Genomic DNA, 24,271 nt, shown 5'->3' with positions numbered 1-24,271 from the left:
AGGGCAACACTGCACCAGGTTTGAGCTTTAATTTAATGGGTGTTACTTCTTGCAGGAGCCCTATATCATGGGGATTGGTAGTCCATAATTTGGCTGGTACCTGTTGCATGTCTTCGTCGAAAAATGCTGGAGGCGCACTGACAATGGCCATGAAGGGATTTGTCACTTGTCTGTGTTGAATCATTATGTCGCAAGGAATACAAATTTCCATTATTATTTCCCCATCAGTGTCATTGTCAGTGAATAGCTCTTCATCTGATAGGTCACGCAGTGCTATATTGGGATCGATGCATAGCACTGTTCTCCTATCACACCTGTGCGTGTCCAACCCTATCACCGCTATTCGCTGTGCCGATACTTGCACACCATGCAAATCTAGGGATATAATCGACCCTGGTACCATCTTGTGGGTAGCTACAGGGTGAAACACAAAGTCAGAAGGCACTCTCCGTTCCTGCCATGTTATTTCAGGCACTGCTCTTGCCAGCACTTGTATGCCTTTTATGAACATGTCTGCATTGACGGGTATTCCCCGAACACTTATCTCGCTTGCAATAGTGTTAATCAGTAGCATTGCTCTCATGGCACATGTACCTGGTGTAGAGCACACTATTCCTCTTTCGGTAAAGGAGATGGTCTTGTTAAGCTTGCTGAGAAGGTCTCTCCCCAGTAAATTTATTGGTGAGTGTTCATCAGTGCATTAAGTGGCACTACAAGTCGAGCCGGGGCTCATCGAGGGGGTGTGGCCTAATGGCGGGATCCTAGTGGCCCATTAGGCCACGGCCACCGACGAGGTGCGGCTCAATGGGCTACTGGCACCCCTGCCAGGCAAGCCTATACTATGCAGAGATCAGCACCCTCTCCCCTTGGGGAGAGGGTGCTGATCTCTGCAAAAGGCTGTCTGGCAGGGGTGCCAGTAGCCCATTGAGACGGGCTTGTCGGTGGGCGTGGCCTAAATAGTGCCTGAATAGGCAAGCTGCAATAGCAGCTTGCCTATTCAGCCTTAATGGTGGCGCTGCCCCTCGCAGCTTGGCAGGCCTAGAAGCAGAGGCCCTTTTCCTTAAGACTGAAACTCCAGCAAATCAGCGGGAGCCTAAGTATTTGAGAAAGCAAGGCCTCTGCTTCCAGCAGCCTCACATTTTCTCCATAATGGTGGCACCGGTCCACGAGCATCTCTTGCTTGAAGGGATGCCTCGCAGGTGCGGCGCCACCATTATGGCTGAAAGTAATTTTTTTCTGAAGCCTGAAGCTCTCTCACATGAGCGAGAGCTTCAGGCTATAGAAAAAAATGCCTTTTCGTGTAGTGGCCGGGGCTGCCAGGGGAGATTAGAGGGCCCTGGCAGGGCCCCGCCTCAAAAAGAAATTTCAGAGCCTGCCAGGGGCCAGCCCCGGCAGGCCCCGGCCCACTTAAAGCCCTGGTGTTCATGATACACCGTTATGTCAAAATCTTTAGTGTAAGGAACCGTGACCACCGCCCCAGAAAATCCTTGCTTTTCCAACTTCCGGTTTGAAAGCGGAAACCATTAGACATGAAGATGAACTGCTTGTTTCCTATCTCCGGCCCCACCAGTGGTTCCTCGTCTGGACGTAGGGTTGTCAATAGGATTGGACATGCAAGTGCTCTCTGTGGGCTGTCCTATTCTCGATGTCTAGTCATCTATGGGTGGGTAAAAACGTGGTCCCCCAGCACTGCTGCTCCTCTGAATGGCACCGGTGCGCTGTTTGCCATGCTAATGAATGGGTTACTGCGTGTGTTTATCATGTGGTTCTGCGTGTCAATCGCTGCTGTGTGCCTTGTGCTGGTTATCTCTGCTCTTGTGTGTTATGGGTGTCACTTTGTTCTTCTTGTCTGTATCCACCCATAGGTAGGCCATAGGGGCTGCCTGGGTGGGGATGACCGTACTGTTGTTTATTCTGATAATATGCCATGGGATGGATGCGACATTCCCTTGCAAAGTGGCCCCATCTACCGCATGACCAACACATTCCTTGCCCTCATTCTCGGGGCCCCTGTCCTCCATAACCTACTCTTTGTCCTCGGTACCCACCTCTTCCTCCTCTTCTGGCACTTGTTTGTCAGTGGGGCCCTCCATATTGCTCCTCTCCAGCCCATTGTTCTTGTCCGTTTGCTGCCCGTTGGCTGCCATTCTTGCTTGTATTGCTATTGGCCCCTCCTCCCCATCTCCCTGTCGCTCTGTGGGGGGGGGGGGCAGCTACTACTGCCGCAACCTTCATCAATTAAGTCTGCACAAGCTTTGCTTCATCTGCCAGCCTTTTCTGTGCAATTTCTTTCTCCCTTTCTTTGATCCTCCTACAGTGATGTACTGTAATGCTCTGTATTTTTGGCCAGCCCTTGGCTTCTATCTCAGCAATTTTATCAAGTGTCTTCTGAACTTCCTTCGGGAGGCCCCTCATAATTATGAAGTAAAGGAAGGAGGTGGATTGGTCCCAAGCCGTGCCGTCTCTGCCCTCCACATATCCTCCACCCGGAGAATGTAAGTCGCAGCATCCTCGTCCTCCCCCATTGTGCATTGCATCACCGATTGTAAGTCGGGTGTGTCTGGGAATATGCTCCTCGGTGCATCCCACACCTCTGCCCTTATATTGTTAAATGACAACCCATCATGGCGGTCACAATCCAAAGTCACCCCTGGGAACCCAGCCTTCACCCACACCCCGTTAGCCTGGTCCCCCATCACAGACACCAACAAACCTTTGATGTCCCCAATTGCAAATGGAACACCATTTTCTCAAATGCATATACCCATTTGCTCACCCCCCCTGAAAGTGGGGGCAATGTTTTCAGGAGGTTGGCCTTGTCCATCTGTGCCCAGGGAACATAGTGATGCCTCCCTGCCCCATTGTATATCAGTGGCATCTGTAAATTCGACTTCCATTTTCCTTTACTCTCCTTGGTCCCTTTTTTCTTTGCTAGGGCCATTCTCCCAATTCTACTTCTTAACCTCCCGGAGTGCCACCCTTCTTCTTCCCCTTCTTCACTCAGTAATGTCCTCCTGGGTAGTGACACTCCACCTGCTCTGGCCCCTTCTTCATATCCCATACTTTTAAAATGAATGTATTTATTTACATGTATAAAGCACACAGAACGGCCCTGGGGCATTGTGGGGTATCTAGATCACTCCAGCATTCTTCTTCCCTATCTGACGTCACACTTCCTTGTCCCGGACTCACCTGTTCTTCTCCCCACCCTACCCAAATTACCTTAACGAGGGTGTTATTAATGCGGAATGAGAAGTCCCCTGACTTCCATTCATCTTCCGCTGTACCTTCTGGGGTATTTTGCATTGGGGTGGCAGTGTTTGTTCTCTCCCGGGCAACAGTTGGCTTCTTACACATATTGTTCTTAACCGGGTTAGATCGGCCTGGGTCATAGTTATTTGAGTTTCCAAATCTTGCATTAGGCGCCCTAAATTCACTGAGGTTGCACACGTTGGCCCGTAGGAACCTTTAGGATCGTAAGGGGGAGGAGGTGCTGCTGGCAGTGTGGGGAGAGCACTTGGCCTGGGCACATTTATGGGTTCACTGTATCCCTCGGCTGGCTTGGTTAGTAATGGGTACAGCTTTTTGGGTTCTTTCCCCTCCTCCTTCTCCTCTCCTCCCTCCTCTTTGGTCATTGTTACTTGGGGCTGCTGTTCTCTATCTTTTGTTTTAACGTGTGTTACTTCCTCAAACAATCTCCACAAATCTAGCACCTCTCTCCTATTTTGGAGCTGCTTACCTTTATATTTAATCGATAAATATGTGGTGTCCAGTTAAAGTTTCGAAAACAAAAGGATCGAATGCCAAAGGTGAGAGTGCATTCGACCGAAAACAAAAGGATCGTCATTTTTTTTAAATGTATTTTTTTTGTGCTCTAGTTTAGCTTAAAAAAGGTGTTTTTACTTCAAAAACAGGGGTTTGGGGTGGAACCCCCCAAAAAAATAATATGTTGATCCTTCTTTTCGGTCGAATTAACTCAACCCTTTTGTAATTCAACCCTTTTGAGTCAATACTATAACCTATAACCTGAATATGTATCTACAAGGTCCAATACTGTCTTGTCAAAGGAACCTTCTGGCCATATTTGGGATGTCCCGTCCCCCTTTATTTCCGTTAGCCATGGCTCATAATACTTTTTTATTTTCTCACTATACAGTGGGCGGTGTTGGCATATGTGCATGAATGGCGTGTCAGCCCCCATCATGTATTCTCTCTTTGCTATTGGGTGCATGCGTGGCGGTATGCACAATCTAAATTAGCTTCTTATATTGCCTTGTTGCACTATGTTAACCACAAAAACCTTTTTTGAAACCATTCAGCAACACATTTTGATCATACTTTTTCTTAATATTTCAAACACTTTGCATTACCAGGCCTTTGTACCAACAATAAAATGACAAAACATCAGCCATATAACATTAAACGTGATTCATTGACGTGCTCTACTTACACCAGATAACATAACATAAGTCCTACCTTCCTATTCACCTACTACCCCCTGCCCTGAACCCAGAGTTTCCCTCTTATGTATATTGCCCTCTTTCACCCCTTTCTGGCCCCTTCTGGACCAACTCTTAGAGAACTACGATTAGAAATAGATAAGAAAAAGAAAAGAGAACAACTAATGGTTTCTGAGTCTTCTCCTTATACAAGACTCCCACTTTTTTATTTATTCACTATTTAAACTCCTGTACTAGTCGAAATAGTACTAAGCGGCAGCGCCTTCCACCCCCTTTCGGAGCTAGGTTCCCATATGTCCCTTTACTTCATCACCTCATATAACATCCTAATGGCCATATGCAGGAAAGAAGAGACAAGGAAGACATTCTCACAATCACAATTACTTCAAATATGCGTGCTCCAAACCTACAAAAAAGATATCCCTTTTTGTTTTTCAATCTGACTCTATTCCCATTCTCTTTTGCCTTCCTTTAGATTCCCTCGCAATCGATACTCACGTGTCCATATTGATCCGAGAGCCTCCGTGCACGGCTTATCTACAATCAGCGTGCTGCCCCCAATCAAGAGCCAAACCCATCTCCGCCGAGCGGTAGGGCTGGGTATTCGCAAAGCCGGGACCTGTGGAACCTTCTCAGTAGCAGACGCGTTTTTGAGGTTACCAGTTGCCATAGGTGGGCAGCCTTGTTGGGGTGCCCCGGATCTTTCGCTGTGGCCGGGGACTTCTGGTATCAACTATCACGCTAAGGGGTCACCAAATAAAAGGGGTCATTCCCAAAAATTACAATTAAACATCCCAAAAGAATAGAAACTGATGCACACACCCCAGTAGGGAATGAGACTAGGAGAGATTGCGAGTGAGTCAAGGATATCTTTATATAAAAATAAGATGAGGCATGCAGAGGACTGTGCTGCTCTGAGAGCGCTCTTCCCATAATACAGAAACATTACATTTTAAGTCAAAAATACATCATCCATGACGTGTGCTATAAGGGTAACATGATTACATTTCATTGGTTTAGTCGAACAAGGCAGTATATAATATGTAGTGGTGCTGCTGTGTGGTTGGCTGGTGCTGAACTTGTTGCTTCTTGTGTCATGCAGGGCAGCTGGGCTCATCAGGGAGGGCGGAGGGTCAATCCGTGTCCACACAGTTATAATTCTAACTGAGCTAAGCTTCACAGTAATCATGGGCATGCAAGATTTAATATGATACATACAACTCATCATGATACCTTGTCATCTATAAATTGTAGCAAGAGGTGTACATTCTTAACCTCGACCACAGTGCGGCAGAGGTGCAGTGGTCCTGGTTCCTTATCTCAACATACAATTCTAAGGCACATTCATCAAGCGCCTCGAGGATCAAACAAGGGTGTCAGGACTTGTTAGTACAAGGAGAATATATGTTTGCCCAGGATTCGTTATATGGGGGCAATGGAGGGTGGCCCATGGGCAGGGGTCCCACCATTGCTTCATCAAAGGAATGAGGGGCTTGAGGTTCATTTGGGCAGTAATTCTTAGAGGTGGGTTTGTCTGAGCAGGGGCAAGTTTGTGGAGACAAATGGCTTTCAAGAGCCAGGCTTCGGCCCGGTCACACACAGGGCAGTGATCTCAGAGGAAGAGGAGAGATACAGTGTCAGTTTGCAACTATTCGTGCCCAAGCTTCTGTGAGAACAGGACAGCTGCAGTGAAGACAATGGGGAGCAGGTGGGGGTTGTCGGGCTGGCTCAGCATGGCGCTGGACAGGGGAGAGACACAGGCTTGCCGCTGTGAATTTCATGTGTGGCCTAGTCAAAAGATGGAGGCGTGACTTGTACAAAATGGAGACTCTGGGGTCCTGCAAGGTGCATTGGATAGGTGGTGTTATTCAATGGCTTCCTTGCACCCATCACCGGGGCGCAGACAAAGGAACGTCTCCAACCATTGGATGACCATAACACACACCTTGCCCGGAATGTAGGGGGGTCCAAATGACCCTTCCTCCTTTACAGGGGTTTTATACAACATTTCTCTCACACACAGAGCTCCCCTACAGAAAAGTGAAATGATACCCTTGGTCAGATTTGCAAGTCAATTTCATCGGGCCAGTGTTTTGTTCTATGAAACAAGTACATGTTGACCGTGACATGCTTGTTTACCATGTGGGTAGAATGTCTTCCATCCCCGAATTGTAAGGCAGAGACAGCTGCCGCACTAATGATCAATCACATCTATTGAAGTAATTTTACCGGCGAGCTGATAAACAAGATGTTGGAGATACTAGGGTTAAAGAGAAAACTCCACATTGCCTACAGTCTAGACTCGAGTGGGGGAATTGAGATGTACAATAAAACAATTGTGGGCATCTTGAAGAAGTCTGTGGCAGACTCTGGACCAAGTTGGGACATCTGATTACCGCGTGTCCTAATGGACATTAGGTCCATGCCGTCTTTTGCAACCAAAATGTCTCAATTTGAGCTCATGACTGGATGAGAAATGGTGCTACTTCAGCATTTGCTCTACAGAACTCGAGAGCAGACCCTGATCAACATGTTCACTGCCCATGAGTACATTGAGAATGTAAGAACACCCCTTCAGCACGCTTTTGCTTATGCTCAGCGCAATTTAGAAATGTCAGCATAAGTAATGAAAGCCTACTACGAGTTAAAAGCTACCAAGAAGGAATACGAAGTAGGAGACAGAACTTGTAAAATTTCCAAAGGAACAGAAGTTCCTCTTCTCTTGGCGTGGTGCCTTTGAAATTTTTGATAACATCTCACCTGTTGCCTATAGATCTGCATCCCTAAACGAGAACATGCGGAGGAGGAATGGGTCCATATCAGTCAGTTGAAGAGCTGTCACCCAAGACAAACTTTTTGACTGATTGAAGAGCCCAGTGAGGGTAGAGCCCAGGAACCATCTGGAGGATGAAAGGAAAGGATGTAAACCCGGATGGATAATATTGCATATTAACAGGGAGTAAAATAAAGAATGTATAGAAATCAGAAAAAAAATATAAATAATATGTGTGGAAATGCTCATGTAAGGGAAATAAATGTCAATGTGTTATGTGATGTTGTTTTGTTGTTCAGGTTTTATGCCAGTTTACCGGGTAAAAAAGTACTGTATAAAATACTTAACCTCTCTTTTACTCTCTGCAGACTCAATAACTTTTTACCTTCACAGCCTTGGGGCAGGAGGTTCCAAAAAGGGAAGGGTTCCAGGAACAAAATCCAAAAAGAGTGGAGTGCAGACCAGAGCACCACTCCCTCTGGACAGGAAAAACAGCAGACGTGCTCCATGAGAAAGTCGGGAGCCAAAGCACAATGACAATAGAAACGCCACTCTACCTTGCTCTGCTCTCTGAGTCATATGAATCATATATCCAGGGGGGGGGCATGTGGGGTGAAATACGGCCCCAAGCTGTCAGAGATAGAGAGCCATGCTAGGCCCCTATTGTGAAAGTGAAGCTGGCTGATGTTGAGACCCATTGGAAAATGCAGGCCAGTTCAAAACATTGTTTTCCGATATAAGAGCTAGTAAATGAACAGAAATGGGTCTATTTCAACTTCAGTAAAATACAAAAACACAGAGTTCAAAAAGAGTGTGCCGTAGAACTGTAATATTGCTAACTGTGTCCAATGGAGTCAAACAAAAAGGACCAGGTGGTGCTGCAGATGTTGACTTCATCTAAATTGCGACAAGACCCTTTTGACAGATTTAAAACCACAGCAGTGCACGTGGAACAGAAAAGATACATTTGAAATATGGCACATTTGCAAGATAAAAAGGAGGAATGATGCTTGAAATTTAAGAAATAAAGTCAAGGGATAGATTGCATTATCAGGAATTAAGAGACTTCATTTTCATCATATAAAATGACAGCATGAGAAAGGCCTATTTCGTTTTTGTAAAAGTCAACACTGTTTCCCATGTCAACTGTGGCCTATCTGTGTGCATAAGATTAATAATGAATCTACCTCTGTTCTGATATAGTAGATAAGAAAGATCGTATTTATGAACTGCAGGCCTAGGTGTCATACACAATATTACATGTTAAACACATTGTGTCAATGTAAAATGCTTTTCTTTTAGAATTATGTATGTAGATTATTTTTCCCCATTGCACTGGAGGTCTAGGCCTCTGAAACCTTGACCTCAAGACCTTTGGCTGAGGACCTCTAGAAGAAGAAGGTCTGGTTTTCATTTTAAATGCCAAAAAATACAGAGTAGATCGGAATTGTGGAGGTGGCAGATAAATCAGCCATCAGAAGTGACCTTAAGGTCAGATCTCCCCATTAATTGTACATTAGCTTCGAACATAAAAACTTTGAAGCCCAGGAGGGTAGGGCATGATCACATGGGCCAGCCAGATGTCCAAATCAGGTCACATGAGAGAAATGAAACCTAAGAAATGGCCGGGGCTGGTATGAAACTCAGGGTTCCTTGCAATTGACTCATATTGAATACATTTCCTTGGATAAAAAGCACATCACGTGTTCCACTGAGCTCATCCCGGGTGCCTGTTAAAGGGGATCAGAAGACCGTCTGGACCATGTAAAAACTAATTTTGGGTGATGGATACAAGCTGATTTATAAAGACAATTATGATTCCGGCCTTCTCCTAATTCTGAGGGAATAGTAATTTGGTGTGGTGATAGGTTATGGAAGTAAGGTTTGAATCATGAAGGATCAGAGTTGTGACTATCTTGGCTCAGGAGAAAATCGATAAAAACAGTAGTTCCTCCCAGGAAGGGCATGCCGAGATATGATTCATATTTTTCGACTCACCATAAAATGTAGAATTGCAAAATATATAGGTTCATGTAGTTATCTGAGCCGGTCGAGGGACCTTTTTCATCATGGCCGCCCCACGTGGCATCCAAATCAGCTGATTGTGTTTCCCAGAATCTGGGGAGGTCCGCTCTGATTGGCTGGCCATGGCCACCATCTCTACTTGCTCTCTCTTGGATCCGGAGCCGGTAGGCGATCACCGGCCCCCCTCAAAGCACAACCTCCCACAACAGAACAGTCGTTGTTATTAACTTTGCGCACTGGGTAAGCACCAGCTCTATTTGTTATGATGCTACAACACCCATTGCCCTCTCTTCCCCCTCAGATCCACGGCTTCACTGGAACTTGCTTGCCTGCAATGCTCCACATGTGCACCCTCCTTTATGATCCTACCTAGCTTGCAGCCTGGAAGCCCATTCACCCCTGCTTACATTTTGCGTGTCGCTGAGTTACTGCAACCTTTCTGTGATTACCATCCCTCACTGTTCTCTTGGTTACTATCCAACCTTTATGACATACTACATTTAACCTCACCTCTCCACCTACGTGCCTCTACAGCTGCCCTCCTCTGCAAACTCTGACTGGCTAAATCTGACCTAGTCATCTCCAGGATAGCAAAGCTGCATGCCGCCCGTCTCACTACAGTAAGTGTTACGAGTACCTTCGCCTTTACGGCCTTGGTTTTCTGCTTTGGATCTCTGGTGACTGACGGCCTGTCTTGGACTACTTAAGCCTTTCTACTGTAATTCTGCATCCTGTGAAATGTCTTTTTCTGCTGTACTTTCATCCATGTATCGATTGTTTGCTGCATCGTTGTGCCTTGCCTCAAAATCATATTTTGGTGTGCTTTTAAATCTTTGCATCCACCATCTTGTACTGCATTTTAGCACCTTGCCTGAAAATCGAATCTGTGTGTGGTATTAAATCTTTGTATCCACCATCTTGTGCTGCATTTTAGTGCCTTGCTTGAAAATAGAATTTTGGTGTGATTTTAAATCCTTGCATCCCCATCTTGTGCTGCATTTTAGTGCCTTGCATTTTGTATGCTTTTAAATCTTTGTGTGATTTGAACAAAAGTTGAACCTAGCAGTCCTTGATGGACTGTCTGGCACTGGCCTAAGACTTTGCTTGAACCTCCACCTGCCTCCCTTTGCAGCTAGGCGGCCTGGTGAGTTTGATTATGCATTGTGCAACCTATCCATCTGTCTCTCTTTCCCCCACCTCAAAGGCACTCTCCATCCCCCCATCTATTCTGTTACTCTATCACCTATATCACCTATTCCCCCCTCTCTCATGAAGTCTGGAAGAAAACATTTAAAAAAAAGATCTCTTGGCCTTTAATCCTGGCCTACCGATTGCTGACACCTACGTCAGTGCTACTTCCAGACAGACTATCACTGATATCCTCTTCTTGGTCCCCTCTCCAGACCTATGGACTCCCATCTGATCTCTACACTCTCCCCTTTTTGCTCTTCACCCATTAATTGTGGCACTAGATAGAAAGTACTCTTGGCTCACTTTTCATCCTCTAGGTACATCATTAATGTCTACCACAATGGCACTGTCAAGGCACAGGGTTCTGAACCCAATCTTTTCCTCTTTGACTGACGCCTGCAGGCCCTCATAAATTTACTACCTTCTCCTGCTACTCCTCCTTAATCTGCCTCTGCACCTCCTTTACCACCTCTGATGGGTGTATCACCACCCTGTACCCCACATCGGAAAACTTTCAAAGGTGGTAACCGGATTAACTTAGCCACTCTGAATGCTCGATCTGCTGTCAAACGCTCTTCTGCCATCTGTCTCCTTTTTGAAGACTTTGATCTCAACATTCTTGCTCTTACCGAGACGTAGTTCAATGCCATCTCTGTCACTGATGTTGACTCCCTCCTCCCCGATGGCTTCAAGATCCTCTCCAAACCTCAGTCCAACCAATCTGGTGGTGTAGTAGCCCTGATCTTCCCTGAGTGTGTCCCTGCTTCCATCATACTCACTCAGCCTCATTCCTCCTTTGAAAGCCTTGTCTGAAAACTTGGTATTTCTCCTACTCTCTCTCTCACCCTTGCACTATCTACAGGCCGCCCGGTGCCGCCTCACTCTTCCTCTTGGAATGGGCGGATTTAACCTCCTCTCTCCTGACTTCCACCTCTAAACTCTTCCTACTTGGAGACTTCAACATCCACCTTGACTCCACTGTCTTCGCCTCCTCACTCTTCTGTGATCTCTGTACCTTTCTTTTCCTCGCTGTTCTCCCTTCCGGCCATGCACACTCTGCCGGACGTACTCTTGATGCCATCATCTCCTCTGATCTTCCTATCTCCAACCATCTCACCACTCCTCTCTACTGGTCTGACCACTCCCTCCTCTCTTCCCATCTGGTACTGCTCGACCCTCTGACTGAGCCAACCACAGCACTGCCAGCTTCCTTCATGGCCATCCAGCCGATGAAACAAGTGTCAGTCATGGCCTTTGCATCCACCTTCATCTCCCCTTCCTAACCCCAATATTGACTCTCCGACTAACTCTGTCCTTGCCAATCTTCACCTTGCTATCTCATCCTCTGACAAAGTGGCCTGTCGACTACGCCAAAGGCAGTACTGTTTCTCTATTCACTCCAAGAAGAGGGCCAAAATCCAGGCATGCATCTCTGGAGCCACTAACAACACGGCTGAACTTTTCAAAATCTGCAAGGAATTAGCCAACCCATCGGCAGTCTCTACCTCACCTTTTCCCTCTCAGACCCTCTGCACTGCACTGGACATCCATTTCACCTCTAAAACTCAGGCCATTTTGACCTCTCTCTTCTCTCCCCCTCTTCTACTCCTCTCCCTGTGTAACGCTCACCTGATTCCCGTAGAGGCGCCGGTCTTGACTGGGCGTATACCGTATCTTCAAAGGTGATGTGTAACACACGGCTGGCTCTTTGGGCTGGACCTCTGTGCACTGTATGTCTGACTCGAAGGGTAAGATGTCTTAGGTAAGTGAACGCCGTGCTCTCCATCTGCCTCGGGGCAGGGTGCTGTAACCAGTTTCTTCACTGGATAAGGGGAGCAGGCCTCTTGACTTCAGAGGACTGCTGTCCGTCGTTTACTGCACGAACGGTAAGTTTCGAGTAATTCTAATGTCTTTAAAAGTCTTTAGTAATGATGTCTCTTGTTTTGCAGGGTTCCGGCGATGGCGGATGACGGGCTGAAGTGAGTTGAAGATGGAGCCCGTGTGATGAATAGAAGCGCCTGGAAGCACGTAAGTAAGCGCTTGTTGCCTGCTTCACGATGCGCTCTAACTGTCTTTTTATTTTGCAGGTACAAGTTCGGAGCGGCTGCAGGGTGCCGGAATACCCATTGGGTTAGATGTGGAAAGGAGTAATGGCACGTGAGTATTAAAGTTCCCCAATGTCTTTAAACGCACCTTGTTTTGTCTTTCAGATGCCGGAATGCAGTGCGAAGACCTCCGGAGCGCACGAAGAGTAGGTAAGCCTTTGTCTTTCAGATGCCGGAATGCAGCGCGAGGCGTTGGTGACAGCCGATGGACCAGGTAAGTGAAGCGCTGTCACTGAAGACCGTAATGCTAACCTGTTCTTTCTTGTCTTTATAGGTGTTGCTGAAGACTGGATTCAGGATGGTAAGCCTTTTTCCTTAGGCCTAGGATCAGATGCAGAAGACACGATGAGCGTTCTGCTGCAGAGGATGCAGAATAACGCAAAGCAAGATTCATCCATCGGGATAGCCTCCTGTAGTGCTTAGGTGTCTCCTTCCACAGCCACGCCTAGGTAAGAAAAGAGTTCCTGCTTTCCAGAAGAGTTCCAGTGTTCTGAACCTAGGGAGTGGCTCCTGCCCCACCCAACAGGAAAAGTAGTTCCAAACAGAAGAGGATCAGAGGCTAACTGGCAGGCAAGTAAGCAGCATGGTCTGCTGCAGGTAAGTCCACCCAAGCATTATGAGCCCGGCGCTTCCAGCACTGGGACTGGGCATATTTATGAGCCTGGAGCCACTGGCGCCAGGACTGGGTCCAAAAGGTCCCAATTGGGACTGGTTGGCACTCGGAACCTGGGTTATGGATCTGCTTCCAAGGGAGTTGGGAAAACCCTGACCTTTTGGAAGCAGAGATCATGACAGCCTGCCCCCCTGCCTACCTTGACTTCTCTTCCACCCCCACCCACTCTCTCCTCCTTTTCACCTATCACAACAGATGAGGTCTGTAGAGTAGTCCGCTTTATGAAGGTCTCATCCAAACAGGTGTCTCCCTGTTCTTCAGGACACCATCTCCTCTCTCACTCCGGCTCTAGTGAACTTCTGTAACCACTCCTTACCCTCTGGCTCTTTCCCTCCTTCTCTAAAGCACACCCTTGTGCACCCCATCCTAAAAAGCATTTCAGCCAACCCCTCCTGTCTGCCCAACTACCACCAAATCTCTGCTACCCCTTTCTTGGAAAACTCCTGGAGAAGTTGGTCTTCCCCAACTGACCCACTACATGGAACTCACTGGTTGTCTTCGTGACCATCAATCTGGATTTCGAGCAACCAGAGGTACAGAAACTGCTCTCCTGAACACCCATGAAAAACTGCTTGCAAATCTTGATTCCAACTCTCCGGCTGGTCTCATTCTCCTTGACCTCTCTTCTGCCTTTCACACAGTCAACCACTCTATCCTTATGAAACAGCTCCAAGATACCTTGGTATCTCAGACTGGGCACTGGCTTGGCTGACCTCTTTCCTCACTGACCATCCTTCCCAGGTGCACCTGGATTCTTTCTCCTCCCCACCACTCTCTCTATATGTGATGTTCCGCAGGGCTCTATACTCTCGCCTTGGCTTTTCAACATCTACCTTGCACCTCTCGCTCACCTGATCTCTGCCTTCTCCCCTCATTTCAAACACTTCTTCAAGCCTCCCTCTTCCCTCCCCATCATTCCCAATTGCCAGTCTGCTATTCAGTATTGGTGTGCTTCCAATGATCTCTGTCTTAATGCCAGTAAGACAGGCATGCATCCTATCGGGACACCTTCTCAGAGGCATTCTCCCTTTCCTCACCTTTCCCCAGAAACTCAATGTCTCTAGAGCTCTGGTCCCCTCCAGGCTGGATTACTGCAACGTGCCCCTTTTGTCCCTTTGCCCCCTTCAACTGATCCAGAATAGGGCTGCAAGACTTACCCTTGACCCCAATACCAGGGGCTGTATCGCTCCAGCCTTAAAATCTCTCCACTGGCTCCCAGTGACTGCAAGGATCAAATTCAAGACCCTCAGCATCATTCACAAGGCTTTCTGGGCCCTGGGACCACACTATCTGCAGCTTTCTCTCACTAAATACTCTCCTTCCAGATCCCTTCAATCTTCTAGCTCCAACTCTCTGCTGATCAAACGTTTCTTCAAGCAGAGAGCTGGCGGCAGATCTCTCTCCTTGGCTTGCTTCCCCCTCTGCAACATCTTCCCTACCTCTCTCTGTCTTGAACCGGACCACCACAAGTTCTGCAAACAAATCAAGACCTTTCTTTTCACCACCTCCTTCCCTCTCTCCCTCTCTTGTTAATCCCCCCCACTGCCACTGAGACTGGCAGCCTGGTCCCTCCTGCATCCAACAGTGTCCAGGCCAGCTGCCTAGTCGCCGCCAATACCACCCCATCCACTGTCCGCTGGTCCCACCCCTGACTGCTGGGTGGCAGATATCCGCCACCTTGAATCATCCTTTCGCCATTGCACCTACCTGTTGCCTCCCCCACAGGCACCTCGGGCACTTGACCCCCCCTACATCCCTGTTGGCCCCTCCAGCACTTACCCCCCCTTTCTCCACTGCACTTGTACGTTCTGAATGTCACAAGGCCTAGTAGGACTGCTGCTAGTTTTATCATTTATTGATTGTCTTTGCTATTTTTTAATTTTCTCCCTTGTTCTCTACCCATTTGCCTTTTGGTGCCTTGAAACACGGTTCAGTTGTAAAGGCGCTCATAAATATCCAATAAATAAATAAATACCTTCATTATACCAATTATCACATGGAAAGCACTCTCACCAATCCTCCACGCTGCCAGTGCCTCCCTCACACGAGGCATTTTCAGTGATGCCCTGAAGATGGGCAGATCCTCGGCTTGCTGAAGCAGCCCACACTCGATCCAGACAACTTGACTCATGACTGCCGCATCACACACCCGGTGACATAAAACTCGACTCAAAATTAAACTGCATCAGCCATATCCGTCGACTGAAACTCTAACCCTACCACAGCCAGCACAGTATGTCGGGTGCCTCTGGAATTGAACCGACAAAGATTAAATTCATTCCATCAGGAGCTCCACCAGGCACTCTGTAGACTTACTGGCAGAAATGAAACTCGATGGATTCACATCAGTAAATGAATTGATGAATGAATGCATTTATTAGATGGACAAAACAACAAAAGTTAGCATGGCACACACAACAACAAAAGAACAATTACAGACACAATGATAATAATCACACAATTACAAAGCATGAGGCAGGAAACACAAAGAATAGTTCATAGGCAAAGTCCAACGAAAATTAACACTACGAAATCTAAAACCAGGAGTGAATACAATTTAGCCACACTTGAATACATGTGAATTTACTTGCACATAAAAAGTATTATGTGGTGTCTGATGGCGAAAAGGAGTGGCCAACAAACTCCAGATTTTAATGCCACAGATCTGCACGTATTTTCTGCCCCATTTCTGGTGCAGGCTCTTGACAGAGTTAGCTTATTTTTGAAAGTGGAGCAGAGTATTCTCCCAAGCTGGAGAGGGGTAGTGGGGGGCAGTGTCAGCCTGCTTGCACCGACTCTGTGAGCCAATAGAGGTGCGCACTTGCAACATAAACACAGCAGCCATGGTTATATGTGATCTTACCGACCACAATTACAGAGTGGTACATTTAATCGTGGACAAAACACTGAAAAACACAGAATTTTATTTTGTTTTTTTAATTTGGTGGTGTCCCCCCACACACGCCCTGTCTTTTTAACCTTTTAAAGCCACACCAACCCCATCCGACCCATGTTAACCCTTACTCCACTACCCTTTTTTATTTAATTAATGTTTGCACTGTTTTTCTGTGTTATGGTCCGTTCTGAAACTTACCACTCTGTTTTGTTTGCTGACCACAGCCTTGAGTTTACTTTGTTGTTCTATAGAGAACCAACCTCACATCGCTTCAATCGTGTTTGAAGACAGGATCCGACTACCTCAAGCCCCACACAAGTCTATCAGCTTGAGTTTTGACCATCTAGACTGTAGACCAGAGGTCTTCAAACTGTGGGGTGCACCCACCCAGGGGGGCGCGGCCGCTTCCCAGGGGGGGCGCCAGAGCCCAGCATGAAATGTAAAAAAATATATATATATATAGATTTTTTTTTTTTTTTAGATTGTAGGAAATGGGAAGGGGCAGCTCACATAGTCAGACTGGGCCACACAACGGTCTTAGGCACCAATGAAAAAATGGTCAGCAGTTGCAAATGGATATTCAGTGTTTAGTCACAGACTGTTTGAATAGTACCCAAGGGGTTGTTTTTTGTTCAAATGTAAACAAATTGTGATATTTAAAGAATATTTATTCAGCAACAATGGTCAAAAAAGTGGCCCATTTTTACTGGCCTACACTAGCATTTTGCATTTTTGGTACGATCATCACCCTATTGCCCTATTGGCCAGTCCAAGCCTACCGGCTCATCCATAATGGGTGAGGGGGCTTCCACCCACTGGCCACCTCACCCATTATGGAGGAGCCAAGGAGCCAGCCCAGTGAAACACTGAGCACTCCCTCAGCTGCTTTCCCAGCTAAGGGAGTGCTCCTGGGCTGGCTGAACTGTCAAAGGGAAACTCTGTTTGCCTTTGACAGTTCATTTCCTCAGCCGCACATGATCACTGAGCCATGCAACGCTGGGGGTGTTTTGCTTCACCAGCCTTGCATAGCTCATTGGACATGCTAGCTGGGGCACTGCATGTATGTATGTGCGAGGGGGAGCTCCTGCGCCTCCTCGCACATACGGGCAGAGCAACCTGGAGCCAGGCATTTTAGCAACCACGCGAGGTACGTTTATGGTGATTTATTTTTTATTTAAATGTGTATGGATGTGTGTATGCTTGTGTTATGGGACTGTGTTGGTAGCAGGATGGGCAGCAGCACTCGGATAGTGGTGGTAGTAGGGTGGGGAGGGCCTAGGGTCTGTACTGGGAGTAGGGTGCGGTGACGGCACGCAAAAGTTCATAGCGATTTCTACATACTGTCCATCTGGCACTTTTGGGGGGGCCCGGCCTGCCCAAACTTTGCTCAGGGGACGCCCAGGCCAAAAAAGTTTGAAGACCACTGCTTTAGACTCTCGAGTGTGTTCCAACATTGTTTATTTATTTATTCACATTTTTAAAGCGCTCACACAGCCTGTAGGCATCGAGGTGCTGTTACATGAATTGTTTGTTTTTTAGTTGCATAATTCTTTTTTTTGTCTTAGTTGCGTATTTATAACGCTCTTAAATACCCAGAGGTTTCTAAGCGCGGACCCGGGGATTGAACATGTGTTGCTTCGTGTCGTCTTGCTTCCAAGGTGAACACGTTGCCGCTAAGCTATCCTCCCGGGAAAGGAGGCAATCGCTTAGAGATCATTCTATAGTGTGCTCCATAAAGATCATTTTGCAGTAAGAAAGCCTGGAGAGGGCCACCACATGAATCAGAGTGTACCGATGGTCTTGCTAATCCCAGGGCAAATAAGGGTGAATGAGGCTAAGATGGTCAAGGTCACTCATTGATCAATACAGCATTAAAATACACCCAAAGAAATTCTAAAGCCAATGACACTAATTCACATAAAAAATAGTAGCAATTCAACTAAAACATTGAAACCAATACTTGATAACAAATTTAAAACTGCAATACTCAATGAGATGTCATGTGAGTTTAAAATCCTAAATCAAAAGGATTTACGTCTTGTAAACATTTCCAATCTTAAAGGCTGTAAAGCTCTGCAAAAATTACCAAATGACATAGTGACTCAATTTCAAATCTGCTGTATTGACACAATTGTTCACCCCTAGGTTGGTTTGTCCTTGCCACCATTACTTCTCTAGTAGCATATACATTTATCCTAAATCTGAGAAACGCAGATCTAAATACTCTAGAGGGATATTTCCATAAATACGGGGGCAAGAGATTACATGCTTTTATATCACTGTGCTTAGAGAGGCTCAGCTTCACCTCACTGATGATGCCCAACAAGGCTGAAACACGTGTATGGGGTTGCTGTAGGCTTCTCTTGTTCAGAGAGGAATTGCCATAGCATTTCGGTGCTGGACTGCCCATGTGGGCGGGACAAAGACTGATATGCAAATGGATATTTCCCATCTGTGAAAGGTACAGTGAGCAAAAAGCAGATGGCTGCGAACTCTCAATGTGGTTAACAACCACTGAACAGGTTATCATGCCTTGTTCTTTCGAGAGAGGGGCGCCTGCTACCTTTGTTGAAATGCTTTTATATCCAGGTAAAGATGATAGTGAAGCTGATACTGCATCATAAAAGATCTATTCCTGATCATCATACTCCCGTGTTGCGTTTCACTCTAGCAGGGAAAAACGACAACACCCTCTCACAGGAGTCCACTGATTTAAGAACGTCCCTGTGAGGAATTCGACCATCCGCCCAGGGAGTGTGTGCTCGACTGGGCTTTTTTTGACATTTTTAAAGAAATGTAATGATGGGAGAGCAACCTCAGAAAATGTGTCGAGCTAATCTGCACACATTTCCTATGCTCGCCACAAAACAAACACATAGTCAAGTGTACTCCGTGGGGGATATATCCTACAGACGCCGACCTCCCTGTCATGTTCAGCTGGAATGTGATAGCCACAGGTACATCAAAGCATCTCAACACCTTCTTCCGGCCATGGCCAGCCTAATTAAAATATCAAAGGCTCCATAAACCCGCCCTGTTCTATTGTAGTTCTGTGTGGTGGTGGCGCATACTGATGAGCGTTAATTGAAGCAGGCCTGTGAAGGGACTTGTTCACAGAACACAAGGGACAGGAAACACCAACACCTCTTTGATATTCAAGGTGTCAACTTGAAGCTAGCTCCCATCCCTCTGTATGAAGGGCAGTGAATGGCATGTATGGGACAACTGTTTACAGTAGGCAACCTCTGCAGGGAGACCCCCTTTCAGATGGAAGAAGTATGTGAACTGATGGAGACAGAAAGTCTGGTCCTGCCACAAACCTCAAGGGAGACCTGCGCTTTGATCAGGAGCTGCAGAGAGCTCAATTATCCAGAGAGACACTTTGATCCACAACAGACAGGAAGATGGGTGGGACTTAGTAGTACATGTTGTCCCCCCTTACCTTTCCTGTTGCAAAGCCCTCTGGTTATGACCTCACGCATAACAGCAGATTGTTGGTGGGGACCCAGGATTGGTTCCTTAAGGTAGGCTTAGCCTACACCAATCACTGGGGCTCATTGGTCTTTAAAAGAGGGCTGAGCCCCTCTTTTGGCAGATCATCCAACGAAATTGAAAGGAGTAAAAAGAAGGGCTCATTTGGACCTTGGCTGAAGGTAGAGTCTGCCTTACAGCTTCTGCCAGTGAAGGAAGCCTAGGACCTCCAAGAGAGAAGCAAGATCCCTCCCCTAAACATCTCCCAGGGAACGGAGGGAGATACTGTACTCAGAGGACCCGTCCAGCAGCGCCAGAACTGGTACCAAGCTAGCACGCAGCGTGCCCAGCTACATTCTGCCAACAAGCTTCCTAGGTGGGAAGTGCCAGAGAGTCTCTGAACAAAGGACAAGGCTGTTGGCTGCAAACACTCTCTTCAGCTTTGGGCCATCTGCCTTAAAGGATGACAGAAGCCCTGCGAAGAAGCAAGGAGGAGTGCCACAACAAGCATCTACCAGCGTCTCTCTTTTAAGGAAATTTTTGAGGCAGTCGAGCCCTCGAACTGCGACCGGCTGCACCACTGACTGCTGTCATGCTGCAGTCACTAAAGCCGTCCGAGATGCCTCGACCAGCCTTCCGAATCCACCAACCAGCACAGAGGAAGCGATTCTTGAACCTGAGCCAGCCTGCAGCCATCCATCCAGCCTTGCTTGCTGAACTGGCTGCCACCTGATACCTGCAGCTGTCTCCCATCTTGAACTCTGTTGCAGGAGCTGCAAAGCGTCCTGGAACTGACTCGATGCTGTCGAGCATCAAGATCATCTCAAGCACCACAAACATTGTGGTTCTGTCCCCCCGGTCCTTCTCCGAAGGCCCCTAGGGACATTAACAACCCCTTGCTCCCTTGGTACTGAAACCAAATAACCTTGAACAGTTAGGACTGATTGCTTTACCGACTACCATCCTGTCAGTATCCAGAGTGCATCGCTTTCTTCGTGAAACTGTCTGTCCTCTTTGTTCCTTTACAGGATGGGTTGTATTTTGTAGTGTGCTAGAACTGTCTGTTGTATTAATAATAAAGTAGATATTTGAATACAACCTTGACTGGACAGTCCCTTTTATCATTGGGAAATAATTGTATTTTCGCTGTGTTGCAACTAACCAACGATCCACAACCTTACGGAGATAAGCTTGCTTTTCCGTACACGTTACCAAAATTGGACAAGGAGGTTTATAATTTGCTTTTGTTTCCAATCTGTTCAGATCCCTTCTGGTGTACTAGAGGTGTGGGGCTGATTGATGGTCTAGAAACCGATATTCATCCCGGGACCACTGGTGCCCCGGAAGTTGATTCACCACAGTCCCTGCAATCTTAGTTAAAATCCCCACAGCCTTACAAGCACCACTCTTCAGTTGGTCAGAGATCTTCCCAAATCTTGAGGCCCCCCGAGGTTCCAACACTTTGAGGTATAATTGCATCTGTTTCCAGTTTCTGCAAGCTTGCACTCATTGTCAAAGCATTGACCTGCTTTTTGAAAGAAAGAATGGTGTAAAAAAGAATCCCCTGGTTGCAAATACCCCTCACCGGTGTATGGCCCAAGAGTCACCAGACAGGAAAAGGATAAGATGCTTAGCCTGGTTCTGAGTCAGGACAGAGGCATAAACAATTATGTCTCACTCATTCCAGAATATGCAATACAGAATCCCCTTCCAAATATTATCCCCCATTATCAAATCAAGGTTGACTATCCACTGAGGGCCCGATTCTGACCTCATGATCAAAAGAATGTGGAAATACGACATTCTCCCGTCAAGTTTCCAGCACCACCATTCTGAGGTCGGTGGAACTATTGTAGGGGAGATGTTGAGCTTTCCAGCAGCAAAAGCTGATGAAATCACCTATGGTGGGGGAAACCTGCGCTCCAGTGGCATTGCAAGCATTTGTTAAAAGACTGGCACTTTACTAATTTAAGAATGTTTTCTTAATGTTTCATTAAACTATAAAAGATGACATCTATTGACTCAAACACTGTCTGTCCCACATACATCCTAACTAAAACTCAACTCTACAAAGACGGAATTAAGAAACTCCACCAAGCAAACCGAACTACTAAATTATCCCACTGACATGAAGCTCGACGGAGTCATGCCTGAACTCGCACCCAGTGTCAAATCTCTCGTGTTTGCTATTGACTGTGACCTCCCATTCAAAACACACATCATGTAGAAGACACAAGTAGACTGAAACCAGCTTGGGCTCTAATACAAACCAACCCTATTATCCCTGGCTCGAGCCTCAGAACAGTTATTCAAGTCCTAGTCATCGCCCATCTGGACAATGGTAACAGCCTGCTGACAGGAGTCCCAGATGGCACCATGGCCCCTCTGGAAGCTGTCCAGCATGCTGCAGCCAGCCTCATCACAGCACTGAGACAATTTGACGACATCAACCCCACTGGCTACCACCTCAAGCATGCATCATATTCAAGACGGCTGCATCAGCTAAAAAAGCAGTCATAACCAAAACACCACTCACTCTAAGTGGCCGAGAAACCCATCATGGCCAGAGTCCAGAGCACCACCAGAAGTCATATCATATCAGCTAGAGCTGGAAACAAAGAATAGCAAGAGGGGAAAAACCAGGAAACAGGTCTTCTGCTGATATGTACCTTTGTTCAGGAACAAGTTACCCACGCAGATAAGACAGGACCCCTCCACCCTGAAGACTATACTCTTCAAAGACCATCTTGCTTATCGCTGATCACTTCTCTCAACCATCTCTCCCTCAGGAGTTCTCCTCCCTCCCCTGATTCCTGTACCTTCCCAGCTCCTCTGCTATCCCGGGATCCTACTTGCAACCCAGGTGTGCCTCATTTAAACAGCATTCAGTTGCTTCTCAGCTACATCGGCACTTTATAAATGCGATACATAAATATATAAATATAAAGCAAGGCGCCCTATCAACTATATGCTACGGAAGGCACTGTATCACCGAGGAAATGTTTTTGCTAAGAATGGATGCCAACTTTGTTGTCCTGGACATATGGATTAAAGAGGGGACATACCCCCATCTAATGAACCTACATAACAAGGTGAAAGGGTTTTGGGAGGATGTGCTGACCAAGATCAATCTCATCCCAGTAACCTTACTTAAAATTGATCCCTCCTCCTTTCTATTTAGTGCCACCCCAAGACCAAAACTGGTTAGGCAATGAATGCTGTGGTGTGAAGAAAAATTAGGAGTTGGGAAAAGAGCTCTGCAAATTCGACCACATCACCTGACCCTCATCCAACTGCACTGGCTCCCACTGCAAGCCTGTATCATCTTCAAAACCTCTTCCATCATCTACAAGGCTGTTATCCTGAAGTCCCCAAGCTACCTCACTGAGAAACTCAGCATCTCAGGAGGCCTGCGATCCACCAGAAGTAAGGAAATGTGCAGACTTGAATTACGATGACGGTGCAGAAAGGAAAGAACCAAAAGACAGGCGTCCTCTGTCTACGCTCCAAGACTCTGGAATCTCCTCCCCGTCAATATCAGACTTGCCCCATCATGTCTACAGTTCAGTAAAGAGCTTAGGACCTTCCTCTTCAAGGAATGGCTCCTCCTTAATACCTAGGTCTGCACACTGTTCAATCCACACCTTGCCTGGGACTCAGTGATGTACTCCCCACTGTCTCCTCCATCCCGGTTGTTTGTAGATCTATTGCTGCCAATCCCCACCCTCGTCCTAACCTGTTAGCACCCAGCTCCTTCTCTCTCTGTTTCCCTCACTCTGCTCTTCTCCCTATGATTGTAAAGCGCTCTGTTGCTTCCAGGAGCTAGGTCCATGCTGAATAAATACCCCAATAATTACAGGGCAATTTGTTCCTGCTCATTATTGAGTATTGTCAAGCAGAATTTACAAGGCTTTCATTTCGGGAAGGGGTGTCAATGAACCTATGAGGCAAAGGGTACATATTTAACCATTACTCACTAATGGGTTTGTATGTAATCACATTCTACTCACATAAATCGGGGGAATCCCGTTAGCTACATACGTGCCAACGATGAATTGTTTGGATTCATGATACTTTGGGCCTCATTACCAGTTTGGTTGTAATTCTGTGGTAATTATTCAAAATCACCCCCAGAATTGTTTACCATTGCCACCAATCGGTCCAGTGGAATTACTGCCAGATTATGAGGGTTGGTAAATCAGTGTAAATCCCATTTTTAGAGTCTATGGGTAAGTCAGCTGTTTTGGTCTCAAAGTGGATGATCCTGAAAGTGGATGAAAAAGACAACACCGAGCTGAACGGATTTGAAACCGAGCCCCACGCTTGGAGGGTAGAGTCCTGCATAAGGCACAATATGAGAAAACATTTATTTTTATTTTTTTATTTACATCTTACTTCTTGCTGGAGGTAAATCCATCATTCAAGGCCAAAACTCAGAATTTGGAGGTGCGTTAAAATTGGCAGTAATTCTGTTACCACCAAATAAAAGTGGCAGTAATAGAATAACTGCCACTATTTAACTGCACCACAGAACATGTAGTGACACCTTTTGTATTTGGTGATTTCCTGTCTGTATACAACTCAATTATCAACTGAACAAAAACACAGACAGCTCCCACACCTCCACAAAATCATGCCTATGAGCATTGCCTTAGATGTGAAAAACACCCACGCTAC

The sequence above is a fragment of the Ambystoma mexicanum genome, chromosome 5p (assembly GCF_040938575.1).
Source record: "Ambystoma mexicanum isolate Mex_15411 chromosome 5p, UKY_AmexF1_1, whole genome shotgun sequence".
NCBI classification, from domain to species: domain Eukaryota; kingdom Metazoa; phylum Chordata; class Amphibia; order Caudata; family Ambystomatidae; genus Ambystoma; species Ambystoma mexicanum.
This window is presented reverse-complemented; position numbering follows the sequence as displayed.